General features: G+C 41.8%; 1 long non-coding RNA gene across 3 annotated transcripts in view; it reads left to right on the top strand.

Annotated features, from left to right (window-relative positions):
- The window catches only part of LOC135263992 (uncharacterized), a 138243-nt gene that overhangs the window by 59689 nt on the left and 58477 nt on the right, over nt 1-20077 (top strand). The window contains exons 3-4 of one of the 3 annotated variants that reach the window (XR_010332574.1): nt 13510-13569; nt 17346-17502. This is a non-coding gene — a long non-coding RNA (uncharacterized LOC135263992). Of the gene's footprint in view, nt 1-13509; nt 13570-16520; nt 16858-17345; nt 17503-20077 lie in introns of those variants that run through there. The other 2 variants (XR_010332576.1, XR_010332577.1) reach the window with 2 other exon arrangements.

The raw sequence follows: 20077 nt of genomic DNA, 5'->3' as shown, positions 1-20077 counted from the left end.
CCTCCTGAAACACCTGTGAACACCTCGCCAAATGGGTATTGATAGGACTGTCTCTGCATCTCCGGAGTCGTCGACGCGTCGTCATATTTCAGACGGCGAACGTGAAAACCGCCGCTAGCCCGAGCGCATTACCGGGGGGGGGTCCCGTTGTAGGTCGCCGTTTTACTTCCCATTTCGGGGCGTCTGACAGCTTAAATCTGACAATTTTGGCATAAATTGAGCCGGAATGGAGTCGCAAATGACGGTGTGATTAGGCAGGCGGGCCCCGGTCCGGCTGTCCCATCTCGTGTAATTGTATTCCGCGCGAGAGCGCTACACGCACGTCTGTTTACGCGCAAGTCGGTTTGTCTGTTCGTGTGAGCGGAGATATCCTATTCTGTAACTCAGTGGTGGCCAGCCCAGGTCCTGGAGAGCCGCAGGGTCTGCTGGTTTTTGATTTTACTCAGCAGTTAATTGATAAATTGACGCCGTTGATTACTAAGTTAAATCACCTCACCTGGTTTCTTTGGTCCAAGTGGTTGTTGTATTTAAGGTGAAAACAAAAACCAGCAGACCCTGTGGCCGCCCAAGACCAGGGTTGGCCACCCCGGCTGTAACACATGCTAGGTTCCCCATCAAAAACTTCTGGCATATTCTGTGCTGCCCTTCCCCTGTTCGGCATTGTACCTGCGTGAACCTGCATTAAACATTCCACCACTGTGTTAATTAAACTCCACACCTTTATACTTGAGGTTGTCATGTTCCGGTGTTCCTGTCTGTGTTTCCCCTGTTGGGCCGCCAGATGGCGGCACTTCTGTTTTGTGTCCTGCTCCCTCCCTGTTAATTGTATGATTGTTTCATTGTCTCGTTATCCAATCATTGTTCCCACCTGTGTCTTGTTATCCCCTCCTTCTGGTTTGATTGTTTTTTGAGTTCACCTGTGTCTTGTTACCCCTTGTCTATTTAAGTTCTCTGTTCCCTTGACTCGGGTGCTGGTTCCTTGCGTGTGTTCTGCCTTGTGTTTGTTACCTGACATACATGTACCTGCCTGCTTGTGTTTGTTTCCCGACTGTATGTACCTGCTTGTTCCCTTGTGCTCTGCCTTCCCGTGTTCTGCCCCGCCTGTGTTTTTGAGTTCTTGTTGTTTTCTGTTTCGTTAGATTATTTTTTGAGTTTGTGTTTCACCTGCCTGTATTTTGTTCCTGACTTGTGTTTTTGTCCTTCCCTTGTGCTCTGCCTTCCCGTGTTCTGCCCTGTCTGTGTTTTTGAGTTCCTGTTTTCTGTTTCATTAGATTATTTTGAGTTTGTGTTTTAGCCCTTTGTGGCCTTGTCTGTTCCTTGTTTGTTCACCTTGTGTTAGTAAAGTCTTTGTTAATTTTCCCTTTTGAGTTTGTGTTTTTTTTTCCCTCTGCGTTTGGGTCCCCCCTACCCGGACCGTCACAGAGGTGCAGTTACAGCTTGTAGTCATAATACCATCTGGGAACTTATAGGTTACATGTCATTCATATGACACAAAACCTATATTTTTTCCCCTTTTTGCTTTATCTGGCCAAGTCAGATGTTGAATTTGATTTAGTCTGGACAAACATGCGTAGAGTAATGATTACTCTACACTAATCCCTTTGGTAGATGATCAGTAAGCAATTGACTCTTCCACTTCAGTGATCATGGCTGCATCTCAGAGCTTGATTGAAGCTCAACTGGAGACATCACTACATAAGAGAGGGAGGGGATGGTTTTTGCATGGAAAGTAATTGGGGAGGAAGAGGGGAGCAAAGTTACCCAAGTGCGCTGGGATCAACAAGAAGTGAACCAGAAACGGAGAGGCTGCAATTTGGGGTGATAAGAGAATGAATGCAAAATGAGTAATTATATCCAGAAAAATGACGATTTCTTGGAGGAGTCACATTTAAAAAGATCAAGGGACTTTAAGTGAGACAAGAACTGCATGGAGATGTAAGGAAATTAGCACAGTTGCTATGCAAAAACGTTTTTTTTTTTGGAAAAGCAATGTTTAAAAAAATAAATAAAAAACCAAGGGCCTTATGAGATAAAATCTGCATTCAGAAGTTACCAAAGTATTCAAAGAACTATATGACTACAGGACCTACAGTTTTCAGAGAATCACTATGATTTCCTGGAAGACTCAGTCCAAAATTACAGCTGGTATGAACACTGAGACTGAAAACTGCAGGAGGGTACAAAAAAAAAAAAGTACAAAAGATGACCTTTCAGATTCTGTTAGTTCCAATAACAGGAGGAAGAATTCAAAAAATTTTATTCATTTATTTTTTCTTTGCCGACTGCACCAATTAGTCATCTCTGGAACTGATGTAGTTCACCTAAAATTCCTTTCAAAGTCTCCACGTTTATTCCCCGTTTTTCCACAACAGGAACATATCTTCCGATTCATAATTCTGAAACCAGGTGAGAAGAGCAAGTGACAGGTGAGTGACAGTGTGCAATTGCGAGCAAAGGTAGAGTTACACGGCGCTGATGAAAGAGACATGTTTAGACGGCTAATACGACAAAAGAAATATATCTGTAAAGTCTCACGGTAGTTTGCAAATGGAAGACGTGTCACGTCTACATTAATGCATATGAATCGGCAAATACTGAAAGAAAAATATAAAATTTTCAGAAAGCTCTGATCTGCATTCATATATTAAATTTATTGGCCCTATGACATATTCTAAGATATTTTTTTAATACAAATGACAATGACAGCTGTTTCTTCATGCCACTAGAGAAACTGTTATGCGCTGGTATTGTTTAATCTCCAGATGGATATTTGTATCATTTCTTGCAAACATAAAGGTATATTTATGTTTTTGTCACAGAGCAATCTCACAGGAAATCTTGTTTGCTGAAAGATAATATGTGCTTTTGCCTAATCAGAAGTCAAATGGGTTTGATAAAGGAGACATTTGTTTATTTGTACAAATAAGACATTTCATAAACATTAAGCAAGATCAAATTAAAAAAAAAAAAAAACATTTTACTTGCTCCTTTGGGGTGGGTTGAATTTACGGTTTCTATTATAGATAATGCTTTTTCATGATAAGCCACTATGATAATGCGTACTTCTGTGCTGTGAAATTAAAATGTATTAATACATTATATCACAGATCTGTACTAATTCACCTACACAGATAATGTCCCCAATGGCATCCCCATTTAATTTTGCCTTGAATACTTATGGGAAAATACAGGAAGCAATTCACCCAAAGAAAATTTATTTGGATCCATAAATGTATCCAGAAATGAATTTGTATGAAAACGGTTCCTACACATTTTTAAAAAATATTTTATAAATTGCATACAGTTATGCTACTTGCTACTTTCAACGGTAACACAACCTCTCTCTCTCTCAGCTGTGTTGTTGTAGAGTCCACCTAGTTTAAGTGGGAGAACAGAAACCCTACAGGTATGTATTAGGAAGGGCTATAGAATACCCTCAGAGGTCTGAGTGTAGACCAACAGCTGGAAAGTGCCTTGTCTAGAGAAAATAATATATATTTTTATTCGCTTTTTTTCCTTATTAGATATACATGCTTGCAATTCCTGTTGCTTTCAGCCAGGGCTGTCAATCAATACAATAAAAGCTGAGTTCATGCTGAGAGGCTCATTAGTCCAAGTACAGTACAATCACCTGGTGCATTAAAGAGAAAAAATAACAAAGACTGCTCCGAAATGTCCTCGATATTAGCAGTAGCACTAGCAGTAGCAGCAGTAATAGTAGTAGTAGTAGTAGTAGTGGTGGTGGTGGTAGTAGTGGCAGTGGTAGTAGTCCTAGCAGCAACAGTAGAAGCAGTAATAGTAGTAGTAGTGATAGTAGTAGTAGCAGCAGTAGCAGTAGTAGCAGCATAAGCAGTAATTACACAGGCCTGTGGAGTCCGAGCCACAGTGAAGACCTGGCATGCTCTGGATATAATCTTGGCTGTAAGGCTCATAAAATTGCCACAGCCTGATTTTCTACCCTGAAGCCCCCATGCAAATGTGTTGGGGAAATGGATGACTTGTCGTTATTGTATAAGAAATGTGATATCTGTGTGAAATCACAGTTCTCTTTGTGCAGTCAGAATCTCAGCAGATTTGTTATTTGTACATACTATAAGACAGTAAAAGACTGATAATGTGAAATAATAATAACAATAAAAATAACAACAATAGATTTGTATCGCACCTTTTCATAAACAGATTGCAGCACATAGTGCTTTATAGTAGACAGACAAATCATATGTTAACATGTGCATGTGTTAACAGTAAAAGGCTAAAAAGAAGAAAAAATAGAAAATGACTAAAAACAATTGAAAACAACATTAAAAAAGCAGTGGACAAAAATAATAAAATAAATTATAAAATAAATAAATAGTTAAAAATAAAATAGCAGATAATAGTAAGCAATAAAACATGTAAAATAAAACAGAACTTTATGACAAAAAACTATTTAAAATGAAAATTAAGCTGTCATAAAGACAATAAAAACATAATTGAATTAACAAATAAATAGTCTGTCTGTAATCAAAATTGTACTAATTAAAAGCCAAGCTAAAAAGATGGGGCTTTAGTTGTTTTTTTTAACAACTTCACAGAGCTTGCCTGTCTGATTTCTTTATGACAGGGTGTTCCACAGTCTTGGAGCATAAAAATGAAAAAAAGTATCAACTTGGAGTAAACCGAGCATAAACAAAGAACTTCATTGTGAAAAGTATGTGATTGCTACCCAATTTCAACAAAATCCACTTTTTTAAAGCATTTAAATTAGTCAAATAAAAGGGCAAGGTAACATACTTCCATTAAGCATTCACCTTGGTGAAGGAGTGGATTTGTTCCTCAAAGAAGGGACATAGCTATATAGAGCCAATGGCCTTCTTTTTGTCACACATTATTTATTAGAATGGTTTCTGCTTTTTCAGGCCAGCTTTTATTTGGCACTCTTCCTTTTCTTTCAAATGCAAATACCAGTAGTGGTTCAGTCGGACTCTGACTCAGCTAACTTTTGATATATTTATTTTACTCGACAGTTAGTTGAAGTTCTTTATAAATGACAGAGATAACATTTCATTTTCGCCTACCTTAGCATTTCGTGCTCGTTGAGACTGTTTATTGCACTTATACTGGGGGCATTTCACAGGGGCATTCGTCCAGCTGGCTATTCCTCCAGGTGGATATGCGTCCAGGTGGATATTTTACTGAAGATATTGAGGGCGTATACCTGGCTGAAGGGCAAAAAGGCTGTGTAGCGTCTGGGAATCAAACCCGCAGCACTCCAGCTATCAACCCAGACCTCTAATCATTATGCTTTGCTGTAGAGTAGTCTTTTATTCTCGAGAGCTTAAAAGGCCACTGTGATTTAATCCTCTGGATGGCTGGCTCTTGGGAAATAAGTCTAAAGCCAATCTCCAAGACCTAACAAGTGGCTGTAAAGGCTATGGCAGGATCTATCATACTTCTGCGCACCTACAGAGAGATCGATAGAGAGGGAGAGAGGGAGAGAGAGAGAGAGAGAGGGAGAACTCAATATTGTGGATTTGACTGTTGAGCTCCTCAGATGCATTGTTATTGAGAGGAACAGCGCCTGTGCTATTATTATCGGGGGCGGTGCCTGAGAAGGAGTTTGATGCAGAAATACAGCTTCATTACATGTAAAACATAAGCAGTAGGGCATATTTTACACCAGAGAGCTTTCTGCATTGCAGCCTTTCTCCACATTTTTGCAAGCGATGCAGTGTGAAACCAGAATACATTTTCATGTTTTCAGTTCTGAATGTTATTATTTATTTATCCGACAGATTACTCTGCAAGGTCGCCAAACAGTAACGGGTTCATACTGGCGATGTAAAAGTCGCTGACAACCGCAATAAAATGAATTTATACACCGTCAAAACAATCCAGGTCTTACGGAGCAGCTTCCAGACGCTTCTAATTTAGAAATCACTCATCCTGGTCTTGGGGGGAAGGTCTTGAGGAAAGAAGGATATGAAAGGAATCTGCAGCACTAAGGGAAGGAGACCGCCATTATCTGACCTGGAGTGGCTGGCTGGCAAGAAAAAGCAAGACGGGAGTTTCAGGGGTCAAAGGAGGAAGTGCTCTGGCTCTCGTCAGTTCGGAGGAGTAGGAGGCAATTTGGGGGGCGGGGTGGGGTCGAGGGTTAGGCCTCTCAGAACAGTAGGTCCAAAGTGAGAGGAGACGCACTGGTGACAGCAGACATTTCTCTGTCAGCTATGTGGCAGTTCTGGCGCTCAGTAATGGGAAATGTGATAGCATGGCAGGGTGAATACGAAATACAAAAGGACCGAGTAACTCACTTCGTCTCCATCCTCCTCGGAAACTAGTTCTCCCCAGGTGCTGTTTCAGGAGGAGACCGTGACCTCACAATAGGCAGAATATCACGGTCAGCCATAGTGTCCTAAATGTTTCTGGACAAAAGCTTCAAGGTCACGTTCAAGGTAAGAATATGCCAACTGTCATCGCTCGAGTCGCAATCAAGTCTGAAATGATAGAACAGAACCATAGACTAAAGCAGCCTCCAGCTTGTTTCAATCAGTGCCGAAAATCATTGAACACCTTGCGTTTATAGCTGAAAGATATAGGACAAAATATATATACAAAAAACAGCAATAACCCTAAGGATGAGAAAAAGATTAGTGATAAGATAATGCTGTGCCCTAAAATGACCCAGAGATGTAAAATAATTGAACTATTATTAGGGTTATTGCTCTTTTTTTTGTTTTTGCTGTCCTTGACTTTTTCCCTCAGTAATGCAGTTTGAAAGCCTTTGGCATGATTCTCATTTAAGAGGACTACGTTACGCAATATTTTATTTCAATTCCCATACAGTTTATTTATGCTTTTAATTAACTGAAGAGGAAAACAAAATGGAAACAAAGCATTTAAGGTGAAGCAGGACTGTACTCTGCTCGTGCAGAAAGTTTCCACCCATTTTCTCAAAAACACACAAACATGGAGACACAGGGGACTGGCTGCTGCTGTTAGCAGACATCAGAGTGTTGCAGAATCAACTGGCACTCTCATAGCATCTGCATTACACAGAACATCAAGTCACAGTCCACTTCATTAAGCTAGTGAAAGTCTTAGCCTGTTTATCCATTATGAGGTGAACACTGAATCAGTTCAGGGCAATGGGCAATTAATTAGCATTTGGAGTAAATATGTGTGCTGGCATTCTGTATTGTTAACATGGAACTTTTAGAGCATCAACCCACAGTTGGCCAATGGTGTTAAATGTTGTCACATTCACACACAACACACACACAAAAATGAGGTGCAGGGCAATCAGCCAAGCATCTCAATGCTTGACAATCAGATTAGACCATCATCCTATTATTAAAAGAAAAAACAAACTGAGTGCATGGGAAAGGAATACGCTTCGGTGAAAGTTGTTGGAACCGGGATGTTGTCGGTTCAAATCCTGACCCCAAACCTTCCGTTGTTCCTGCTTCTCCAGGGAGCAGGCCGCCAAACCTGTATCAACTGACAACCCGTAAAAGAAAAATCTGTTTTGTGTGAGTTTCTCTGCTAAAGGAAAACTGGTAAGCTCACAATGCAGCTTTTTTTTTTGAATGATCAACTATTCCGACTTACTGTACCGCGTCACATGTTCCACTTCTGACAAAGCCTCAGCAAAGCATCGAGAATCATATAATTTCCAAACCAATTGTTTCTCATAAGACACAACACATGAAATCCTCTAACATTTCTCACTCAATGTAGACTTGTCTCCCATGCATTGTTTGTGCCCAGTCTTTGTGCTTATGGTACATTTCCAATTGTCTACATCACAGCGAACAGGTTTCACCCTCTTCTGTTCGCTAAGACCTACTGTGTTCTAATCTCGGTCTGAAGGTCACAGTGAAGGTCAAATCAAGTCTTAAACCGTATATTTAATCTTTTTTTTTCCTCTGAGATCAGTAGTTTTTATTTAACTTTGGAGTGATGAAAGAAGCAAAACATCCCCTAAAAAACACACAAATAAAGCTCCCTAATACGCTGGTGGGTGATTATATTTTCTAATCGATCATCTCCTAAATAAGAGGGATCTTTAGTCACACTGACCGCAAACCTACCAGCTTTGGAATTTACCACAGAGCTCGCGTGACTCTGCAGGAAGGGCTGTGCTCTCCTCCGCTTTGTTCTTCTTTCACGGACAGGTGCACTGTCACACTTTCGACACCGCGGCGCATAATAAATACATTATAAAATGGACGTGCCTCCAGAGAGCGAGAAATGCAATCACGTAATGGCCGGGGAGTCCATGTTTTTCCAGGTTATCAGGCACTTAATTTTGTGCTTGGGAAGGTTTGCCCGGGCACATATCTTTAATATCGATTTGCCGTCAAATTGATCTGTGGTGTTAAAAAAACGCCTAGGGTGGTTATGTGAGAGAGAAAAAAAAATGGAAAAACTCAGGTAAAGAGCTGGGTTGAAATGTACAGTAGGAAGAAATTAGCCAGCGCATCTTCCACATACATGGTGGGCCCAAATATAAACCAGATGTCCTATTGTTTTACTGGTATTTGCTTTTATTTTATTTTTTAATGATTCACAAGCAGTTATCAGTTTTTCTGGCACCGTAAAATCGCATTTGTCTTTCCTGTAAAGACAAATGTGAAGGGGGTGGTAGATGATTTGTGGCTCAACCCAATCTCCCTGTCATTCCCGAAAAAACCTCCAAAAAACACCCACAGGCAGTGCTAAAACCCAGCCGTGTTGAAACCCAGAAAGATGGACTAAGTTTGCTTCTGGGTGTTTGAGGAACAAAATAAGTTGCAGAAAATGGCTTTTAAGGTGCAGATTATCACTAAATGTCTCCATGTAGATCCAAGGTGATTCCCTACTAGCTCTTTCATTTTTCATTAGTTTGCCAATACTGACCTGCCACTGTTTCAGTTGCAATATTATGAAATGAATCATGTAATAGTTCTTATTACAGGATTCAGCAAGTAACTCCTACAGTAACTATTATACTGTTCCCTGCTGAGCTACAATTCCTCACAGGTAAATAAAAACCAGGCGCTCAGCATCACATCTGAAGCGATGTATCTCTGATATCCAGATCAAAAATAGCACACATCTGATCTGTAGTTGTTATTTTTTTGTTTTAAAAAAGATTAATTTCTTTTTTTAATGATGAATGTTTGACAAAAACTCTACTTGAGAACTGACATATTAGCACTCGTATTAGCTGTATGTTAGCGCTATCTGAGCGCTAGTTGGCGGTGTCATTTCTGCGGTGTGGTGTTCGTTGAGGGCCCGAGGGGGGGGGAGGCGGGCGGCTCGGCGGCTCGGCGAACAAAGGAGCACCAAAAACACAGCTGTCTGCCGCTGTTTGCCGCCCTTCCCCCGTTTCCCGTCCTCTGTCTCCCCTAATGGGGAATTATCATTTGTACCGGAAGATTAACACCTCCCTCTGGATATCTGGGCTCGTCTAGGCCTGACCCTGCGGTGCGGCTATCGACTCGCTGGCCTGGCCTGTGCGATTTATGCAGGCTTGCCGAAGGCCCCTGTATTAGCCAGGATGTCCTCCATTTCAGCCAAAAAAACAAAATGTTTTGTTCTCTATGGGATGCCTGTATATAATCCAGCCCTTTGGGGGAATAACTTGTGCTACTACGTGGTTACTGTGTGTCCCAAATGTCCCTCAGGTGCTGATTAGGTAGCCAACATTAATCAGGATCAGAGGAATAACATGCATCGCGGGCCACGATCGTGAACCCGATCACCTTAGTCTGAGCCAGCAGCTGGCGTTCGGTTTAACATTTGCCCTTAATTTGGTGACACGGCCACGGCGTCCCGTTCCTCATCGAAGGCGGCGAATTTTGGCAGCCGGACGGTCGTGCGGTTAAAGGACCGCACCGTAATGGCATTGCGTGGCCAGATGGGAGATGTGCATGTGTGGGAGAGTGAACCGTAGGCATGTGTGGAGTGTGAAGGCCAAAGTAGGAATAATCCTCACTGTGCAGTCAGTAGCACCGAATCTGAGGTGCACTGTTGGGTTACAGTGGAAACTTTATGCAGAATGTCTTTTTCATTTCCCTAAAGTTGGGAAGCTGTCACCTCATTAGACATGTCGAAAAAGCTGAGGAGTTGCCGAGCTTCTGTGAAAATATTCCCCAGAAGTTATTCACTTATTCATGTAGGGGTTGAGGGGATACTTGTACTCAGAATAGTACAGTGGCAACCATGTTGTGATATGGTTATATCTTATGTCATCTGAAAAATCATTTTAGGTTAGTCATACTTCTATCATAACGTTACAGTATGTCGAATATACTAGTATCACTCTTTTTGTGTGTGTGTGTGTGTGTGTGTGTGTGTGCGCATGTGCTCGGCATTTGAGCTAGAAAATACATTTTAAAATAATAATTGTTTCTTGAGCATATATAATGTGATTCTTCTGATACCATTTCAGATAATGCAGTTTCATCGTGTATGTCAATTTCAGAATGTAAAACGTTAACGGAAATTCATTTTGAATTCTCGGGGCAATTTAGCCTCTCCTCTATTCGGAAGTGCTTTTTTTCCATTCAGTGTTTTAGCTCGAGCAGCTGTCTTTGTGTCAAGTGCCGCGCGATTTTTCTTCCTGAAAAACTTGCTTGAAACGAGTGTCATACGGAAGTTAGTTAGGATGTTTATACGGATTGCCTGAAAGAAGTTTCCACGGCGTTGCGTCAGGTCGAATGGCAGCAGACGATCTTACCGACAGATTTGACTGAAATCCCATTTTATAATGAGGGACTCAAGGGTGTGGGACAGGGCAGTACAGTGCACTGCATTCTTTTGGTGTGTGTGTGTGTGTGTGTGTGTTTATAGAACCACAGGGGTATATCCTCCACGTACCCCAATAACTTGTGCAAGTTACATTGTGTGTTTTTATTAATTGCACGATAGTTCCAGTAGACATCCGCCAACTATCTGTCAAGAAAACAACTTGGTTTCCTTTGTTGATACTCAGTTTTTAGGCAATGTAACACTGCATTTAAACTGGGCATGTGATTCTTTTAAAATGTGTTCATTTCTGTCTTGTGTACAGTATATGTCAGAGGTGTCTGTGTCTTATCCAAAAAGGGCCGGTGTGGGTGCACGTTTTTGTTTTAGCTCAACACTAAGACGCCTGATTATAAGTAATGATGCCTTGATTGAAGACCACGATGAGTTAATTTGTTGAATCAGGTGTTGTTTTCTCAGGCAAAAGCAAAAGCCTGCAGCCACACCAGCCCTTTTCAGATAAGATTGGACACCTTCTGTGTATATCATTTAAATTGGCAAAGAGAACTTCCCTTTGTTCCACTGCTTTTAATAGGAATGACAAAACATCACCTCAATAAATTGACCTTATGAATGAATTGAGACTTCAGCCTATTTCAAAGACTTCTAGCTAAGCATCATACTTGGCTGTCTTGACCCAAGCACCCTAATCAGATCCCGTTTCTTCAAAAGACATTTCCGTGGATCGCATCTGTCCAGGAATTGGATTCTTTGCGATGATTGCAGGAATGACCTTCTCAAATATCTAATTAATCACCGGAGACAGGCATCAACCCTTCTCAGGGTCTTCCAAAGAATAGAAGTCATTTATCATCTGAGGGCACACGAGGAAAACTGAGATATTTTGGTAAATAGAAAGTTGTCAGCCTGTGATAATTAGGGAAGAGGGGGGAAAATTTGATGGAGAGAGAGAGAGAGAGAGAGAGAGAGAGAGCCAGCCAGTAGGAGAGAGCCAGGCCATCCTTGCTGAACAGCCTTGCCCCCTAGCAGAACTGCTGAGTGGATTTGCGTCGGGTTTGGATTAGCAGCTTGGCTTGTTCGACGACGAGTTCAGTGAGGGCACATTTAAAAATGAAAGTATGCGAAATAATTTAGACCAAACTGAATGTGTAGACCTAAACCCCCTCCTGCCCCCTCCCTCACCTCCGTTGTAAGGGCACATTTAAAAATGAAAGTATCCGAAATAATTTAGACCAAACTGAATGTGTGGACCCAACCCCACCTTCTCCCCCCTCCCTCAGCTCAATTGTAAAGGCCCATTTAAAAATGAAAGTAGGCGAAATAATTCAGACCAAACTGGATGTGTTAACTCTGCCTGTGGTAAACCCTGCAGGGGTCTGAATCTCAGAATGACAAAGCGGGACGGAAGCTGGGACTTCTGCAGTGACCGTGATGCGCCTCATCAGAGTAAAGGGTTTTTAAGAGGCGGCGGTTCGATGGAAGGTTCCGGCGGGGTGCGGAGCGGGCTGTGGAGCGGTCTGTTAAAGCGCGCGGCGCGGGTTCACGCTGTCCCCGGGGTACGGTGTGACTGCCGCAGTACGTTTCCCCCGAGGGCTCCGCGCTAGAGAGGGGGATGTTGCTGAGAGTCAGCCGGTTCCCTCGCCGTGTCTCAGGCTCGGCTGATTGGTTTACGTCCCTCGGGATGGGGGCGGGGCTAACACAAACTGGGAGTCCCGAGTTGGTGGCTATTAAATAATGAGACTAACGCTGTAATTCAATTTTAACAAAGAAAACTTAAGTTTCAATTGCTTTCCCCTTCATTATTCCCCAGCATTAGTCTCATTATTTAATAGCCACACCTCATGTATATTCTTTTCAATCTGCCATCAACCTTTATTTAAAATGGCATTGTACATACAGAGCCACCATTACATTCCTGTTCATGTTACTTTCTGCAAGAGTTTCAAGACTAGGCTTGATATGGTGTTAGATACTACTATCTAGTCCATAGGTAATCAGAGCACTAATTCAGTCAGGAAAATGGTGAGCATTGTTGGGTTAAATGGCCTGTTCTCGTCATTATGATATGTAATGTTATGTTATGATTGTCTCACCTCTTTCAACTGCTGTGGAATTCAAGTAAAGTTCAAATCCCCAAGAAACCTTGCTTTGTCTCTCATAAGAGAAAGCTATTTATTTTTGTTTAAGTAATATTTGACGTAACACAAAAAATTACGAAACTCAATAGACCTACTATATTTACATTGCATGTATAACAGGGTCCTGTTCAACTTAATATGTTAACTCCTTATTTGTCAAGTTACTTTAATTTAAGTGAAGTTATTATTAATATTACATTATAGCCGACCCACAATGCTGTTGATTTCCCACAGGCAATTTCTATTCATCAAGAACAGCCACACACAACTTCACCTCATTATGCTCTCTCTTTGATTATTTTCTAATGCCACATTTATCAAGCGCATTCGTATATGATTAATAATGGCTTATGATGACTACCTTAACTGAGGTTTTATTGAAGTGGAAACAAAATGGATGAAATAATGACAGAAGCTATTAAGCCAGATGTGTGTGAATTATATTCCCAATGTCTACACACACACACACACACACACACACACACACACACACAAAGCTCACAAGGTTTGGGGTCACAGCAGTCTTGGCAATCAACAGCACATTGCATTGAGCAAGTCCATCAGCCTGCATCATGCATTCCCATTGTACAGCTGAGAACAAAGTACATTATTCATTCTTTACTTCATGTCCTTCTTCCAGGTTCGTCACCAGGGGAAAACATACAGGCCTCAAACCCTCGTCAGTTGATGAAGTCCAAAGGTGAGTTCGGCCAGCCAGCTATTTCACATTGATTTTATGTCATCACCGTCGATCGTCTGGAGTAAACATTATCAACGGACAAACGCTTTGAAATAACTCGCCGGTCTCGTGGGGACCACGGGAAAAAAAACGACCTGCTTATCCCCATGTAACAGAATGGACGGAATCTTGACAGCAGTGCATGCTGGGAGAAATGCACATGCATTTCCCCGTGCGACGAATATTAGTGTAAAACGCACCAAGCGAAGCCATTTTTAGACGATTGGAAAAATCAATGCGGTCTAATGAGCACTGGTCCAAGGGAATAGCAATTGTGGACACTGCCATTTTAGATAAAAGGTCAGCACTATTAAGTTGATCTCACACCAGAGTAGTGTAAGATGGTTCTGTGATAATGCTGATCAGCGTTCTAAGGAGTGGTGTTTTTATTTTATTTTTTTTACGACAACCGGTTTACCAATTTTTTTTCTTGCACCCATATGGAATGTTTTTCTTTTTGTGTGTGTACTAAGAAAAGAATGCACACAAAAGTAGGTACTTTTTTTGACATTTCATTTGTTACTGTTCCACATTGTACTCCAGTGCTTTTTCACATTGGTGCATTTGTACCACCATTTCTCCCACCATACCCTGCTATTGTCTGCAGTATTGCTGAGTACATTATCAATTGATCCACTACAGCACTGTATTGCAATGGCCGATACTGTACCATCTACTGCACTGCTAGGTAGAATACTTTACTGTTACCTGTGCAAGAGAAAAATTGTTGTAAATTCACTTTTCATCACTACATAAACTGTTATATTATTTTTTAAATAGAAAGCCATTTCTTGTACTTTCACCTGATGCATATTACTTTATACTAATACTGTGAAAAGTATCAAGCACATTTATTCTTCAACAGGCAGGCCATGTATGCTTACTGTAAGAAAAATCTAGAAGCCTGTTCATCATTTGCTCCCAAAACGCTGATCTGGGAGGATGTTTTCGGTGGTTATTCAAAGGGCAGCAGTGACCTTATTGATGTCTTTGTATCTTTTTCTTGACCAAGTCCTGGATGCAGACGGACTCTAAGAGGGAGATGCTACTCTTCTGGCTAGCAAAAGGTTTAATTTGAACCATCAGGAAGTCTGCAGGAAGAGACGCCAACAAAGCAGAAACTGCAAAATCGGTGCAATAGGCGTTTGCTCCGCCTCCACTAATGATAGCTCCTGAGTGCTAATGAGCACGCTGCGCCTCGTCATGTTCCTGTGTCAGTAACATTCTGTCTTCACAAAGCACTTATGAGGAGAGTGAAGGTTACTCAAGGCAGAGCTTTAGTCTGGGAGACAGAATGTACCGTTTGACAAAAGGCTGTTTGCATGGGCTGAAGCAACAGCCTTCATCTCACATTAACTGCAGGCTAGGAGCTCAGGGACGGCCTTGAGCGTGTAAGAATAAAGACGCCGGCCTGTCTACCAGGCTGAATTTATCCCAAAGGTCAGTTCAACCAGAAAAACCCAAAATCTCCTGGCTGCGTTGCGTATTAGTGCTTGTATGTAAAAACTCAGGCTTCTCAGAGCAATCACAATGTTTCACTTTGTGTAGACTTCAAGTCTCTTACATTATATAAGATTATATAATGCATGGGTCCTTAAAATGCTTAGCCTTTATGCTTGTATATTTTACCTTTTTTTTTTACACAGAATACACAGGCACAGTGCCAGTGCTCTGTTTAAACATGCACTGGCAGAATGTTTTCAGGACTTAGACTCAAGCTGTAAGATTTGTGTTGCAATGGTCTTTTTCACCCAGAACTAGTTTCTCCGCAGTAAACTTTAATGTGCTAAAAACTCCTAGTTGAGCCATTACAGTAACTCCTTACATAAATCCACCTCGACGCGCCTCAAAGATTTATCTACTTTTAAAATTCTGAAATGTCCCTTAAAACGGGGGGGAAACGATGAGGCTAATAAATAACGAGGTCCTTAAGGAAATAAAAGCACGCCGCAAATTAATATCGTCGCGTTACCGCTCGGTCTGAAATTTAAAATGCGCCGTGTGCCTTGAACAGCCTTTCGTTACCGCCAGGCAGGAGGAGGAACGTTCCCGCGGCCCGTCTGTCACGAGGTGGGCGCGCGGAGATGCCATCGCGCGCGTGCACCCGAAATAACAGACGGCCGAGCTCGGAGAGAGAGAGAGAGAGACGCTGTCGGGATGCATTACGATGACAAAATAAACAGCAGGTGCGAAGCACAAAACTGATATAAATAACATAAAAATAAATGAAAAGAAAGGGACGGAAAAAAAAAAAAAATCAAAACCCAGATGAATCTGTCTGCCGGTAATCCGTCAAGAGTCCCGTCACCTTAACTCTGTTAACGCTGAGCCGCGGTGCCTAAACTAGACATCGACTCCTCCGCCTCCTCGGCAGGACTACCTGTGTCCACATCTCCGGCGGAGGGTCGAAGCAGGACGCGGGTGCGCGCTCGCGCGGGACACGCCCGCCTCCAGCCGCTAGCAAGCCCTGTTGGTCCAGCTTCGACCTTTATTGTCTACGTAACCTCGCAGCCGCCAACCTCAAACCATCACCGAGACTTTATCTCTCTTTGCCTACGAACGTCCTTAGGGACCACTGCTTGACAGTTTTGCGCTGCTTCCAAGGAACAGCGGTGCCGATGGCTAACGGCTAGTCGGTCGGTAGCCCGTGAGAACTGCGCTGTTCGTTGGCTCGCTCGCTCGCGCACGCACGCACAAACGCACACCGATCGACCCCATAATTGACTGAAGGTAAATACTCTTACCGGTGAGCACCATGAGAGAAGAGGCAAATGAAGCCTAATTAGATCATTAACCACCGGTGCCCCTGTGAGATTCACGGCGTCTTGTCTTCATTCCGACGCGAATCGGTAAATCAATTGTTTACTCGGGGTCATTGATTGGGTGGGAAGTTCGGTCTCCTTTTCTTCCAGGGGCTCAATCAACAGCTGGAAGGCGTGTCTGAAACTGACGGGACCATGGACATTCTGTTTCACTGCAAATCTTCACTTTTGAAGAGCACCGTTCATTGACAAAGTGTAAATCAACCAGGTGGTAAAAAAAAAAAAACTTGACCATAGTGTTGTTCTGACTACAGTTTACACCTGTAGTGAATTTTGAATTCATGCACATTTTTGGTTTGGAATGTTTTACATGCGATTCTGTGTCAAACATTTCCCAGTTGTAGGGTCCCTGTACATCTTGAACAATGATTTGGAGGCCAGACCCAAAATATGATAGTGGGTCAGAATATATGGGGTGTTGTGAGGTCCTCCCTATATATTTTTTACCCTGTATGTTTAATAAATAAATAAATAAATAAATAGTCGGAAAGCTGCGGTTTGTGGCTGTTAAAAAAGAAACATTCTAAAATAGTTCCTAGCGTGCCGTTCTTCAGCAGCAACCTTGCTGCAACATTGTAAAAAACGTTGCGGGGGTGCAAACGAGGTTATCCCCTGCGCTGCTGCGGGTGTCAGCGGACCACCCGTGCGGAAAGAGATCGCGCTTCGTTCTCCATCAGAGAAACGGGAAGGAGGCTGTCGTTTCCTTACGGCCGGGAAGTGGCAGGCGTTACTCTTTTATGGGTCAGTTACCCATAATTCTCTGCGGTTTCTGAGGGCTTAGTTTCCCTTCGGCTGCCGGCTCAGTCCGTCCATCGACTCCGTTCCGCTCGAGCTCTCGGGAGTTAGCGTTCGTGCCAAAGACATGTTTCTTAAAACCACACCGGCTGTGTATTATGGGATGTCTCTCTTCCTCAGGAGTCCGCGCAGTCGAAGTAGAGGACAACATGAGAGAGGACGGTCGTAAAGACAGCTTAATCGATGTGGATGTTGTGTTCTTTCGCTGCACCAACTTGCATTTCATTCAGTGTTTTTAATTTGGCTGCTGTGATTAAATCTATTATCCATTACCGGCCTTTTGTGTTCCTGTGTCATTATGTTTTAAAGTCTAGAGTAATATGGAGGATTTAATCCTAGGATTTTAATCTCATGAAGTTAAAGGAACATTGTTTGTATAAAGTAATTGCTATTTTTTCCCCATTGGTCCTGCTGATAAATGGTATACCTTATACTCAAAATTCACATTTCACACATTGGACTGCTTAAGAGCTGAAGTTAGCATGGCTTCCAGAAAGAGGCCTTCCCCTGGCTGGGCCTTCAGCAGACCATAATCACATAACTGGCCATCCAGTGCTCTGTTACCAAAATGAGGTTTCAGTAATTTCATCATTGAAGGGTTAATTCAATGTTACTGCATAAACTCTTTCACGGACATGATTTTTTTTTTTAAAGATTCAATTGACAGTTGTGTAGTTCATTAGAAAGTAAAGATTAGACAACTTCAGGAAATGTAATGAATAAACAATTAGAATAAATTGTTGCTAATAATAATAATAATAATATTCAACAGATCAACAGGCTTCAGTCTTCAGGGCTGACAGATTATAAAGGGTGAACTGTTGCCTCTGCTACCACAGTGGAGGCTGGTGCTTCACTGTCCACTGAAGAAAATGAGATAGAGCAAGGTCAGAATGGGTCAGAGTATCTCACCAGATCTACAGTAAGCTTTTAATAAAGACCAACCAAAGTTCAGTTCTGCAATTTATAACCCTCTGGAGGGAACTGTGGACCTAGAGTAGAATTAAACTAGAATCCAGTGCTCTAACGCAAGCCTAAAATAGTTCCAGCCAATTATTTTCTGACAAAATCTACAGTAAGCTTGTAATAAAGACCAGAAAAATCTCAGTTTTGGCAGTTTCTAATCCTCTGTAGGGGGGGAAAAAGGACCTACAATAGAATTAAAATAGGAACCAGCACTCTAATACAGTGCTAAGAAAATCTATTATTGTTATATCGGGGAAATGTAATTCAAGCAAATGCATGCTTATTCTGAGAGAACCCCTCCCCTTGGTTTTAACCTTTGTCTCAAAAAAAAAAAAAAAAGATTTTCTTGTGAAAACAAGATACTTCATTTTAATTATGCATGATTGTATGCCCAGAGGGGTGGGGGGGGATGGAAGCCTTATCTTTGCAGACTGGCTTTTATTTCGCTTTTGCCTCTTTTAATATGAATCAAGAGATGTTAGCTTATTGGCGTCAGCTTCGTGAAACAATACACCTGTCTCCATGGAGATCCGAGGAATGACTTCCATGTGTCTCGGAATGAAGTCTTCTGGACCAATCTGGTGTAGTCTGTTACGTACAGGGTTGTTTTCAGGATTCACCCTAATGCTTATGAAATAACTGTCACTCCACTTAAAGAAGATGGAGTGGTTTTTTTTCCAGTTATTTATTCATTAATTATCAATCATGGCATTGTCTTCAGCGATTATGCATGATTATGAAACAGCCCTTCCATGAAACTTGTCCTTAATGCACCGTGTCTGGTTTCCTGCAGGTCTACATGCTCATGAGTACAGTAAAAAAGTATTTTCAGAATTATAGAAACTGTGGTACCTATCGAGTTTATAGGATCAAATGTCCTTTGTCACACATTTTGCAGGGTTAACTGTCATTTTCCCATGCAGTCATAGAGAGATAGCGTGATATGTACATTGATCTTAGAAGACTGTATATTATATTCCTATGTTGTGACCCTATATCACATCTTGAGTTATTGAGTAGTCATGCCAATGCAGTTTCTTCTGTGGAACATGTCTTTGCTACACCTTTAGGAAGAAAGAGGCAGGTATGAGAACGGCTGAAAGGTGTATCGGTGGAAGAATGGGGCTTGATAAAACAAAACAAGCTATAATATTCGATTGATGGCTCACCGATTTAACCCGATCGTTGTGTTTTGCTGTGGGGAGTGGAATCTTTTCGATTGGTCGAAACAAGCCAGTGATTGAAAGATAATTGTTCCTCAGCCCATTGTGGTGTTCAAAAGCCCTCAGCCTCCCTCCTCCAGTAAAGGAAATGCTTGGATGAAAGAGGAGCAAGAAACAGACTGTTCAGGAACTGCAGATAATTTTTTGGATCCCCTTTTTTTAGCATGAAGTTCGGGGTGTCTGTCAGTCAGTCAGGGAGAGCAACTGGCATTTCCATAGTTAGCTGCTTAGCTTCAGACAAATGCGATCTGTCAGTCTCGAAGAGCGTTTGCCCTATGGGAGTGACCGTTGACAATTTTGTCTGCAGACGTTTCTTTTGTGAAAGCATTGTATGGCTGCCAGACAATGAGGTCACAGAATCACAGCGAATCCTGACCCTCTTCTCTACATCCATTACCTCCGCCGTTTGAAAACTTTTTCATAATTAAATACTTGAAAAATACTTTACAAAACGAAAACCACTAGCACACTTGGTACCAACTGTCTGCTGGCAGTTCTCTAAACCTTTTTTTTTGAGTCCACAGACCTTTAGCACAGAATAGTTTTGTCACATTAAAAAAGTTTTTGCATAGAGGAAAAAAAAAAAAGTTCTCTTTGCCCATCTGATTAATACAACCTGAAGAAAAACGCTGTATTTCAAACTGAGGGTTAATATGGGTTCAT

Source organism: Anguilla rostrata, chromosome 9, assembly GCF_018555375.3.
Source record: "Anguilla rostrata isolate EN2019 chromosome 9, ASM1855537v3, whole genome shotgun sequence".
Lineage (NCBI taxonomy): Eukaryota > Metazoa > Chordata > Actinopteri > Anguilliformes > Anguillidae > Anguilla > Anguilla rostrata.
The sequence above is the reverse complement of the archived record's forward strand: the minus strand, read 5'-3'. Positions and strand labels throughout refer to the sequence as shown.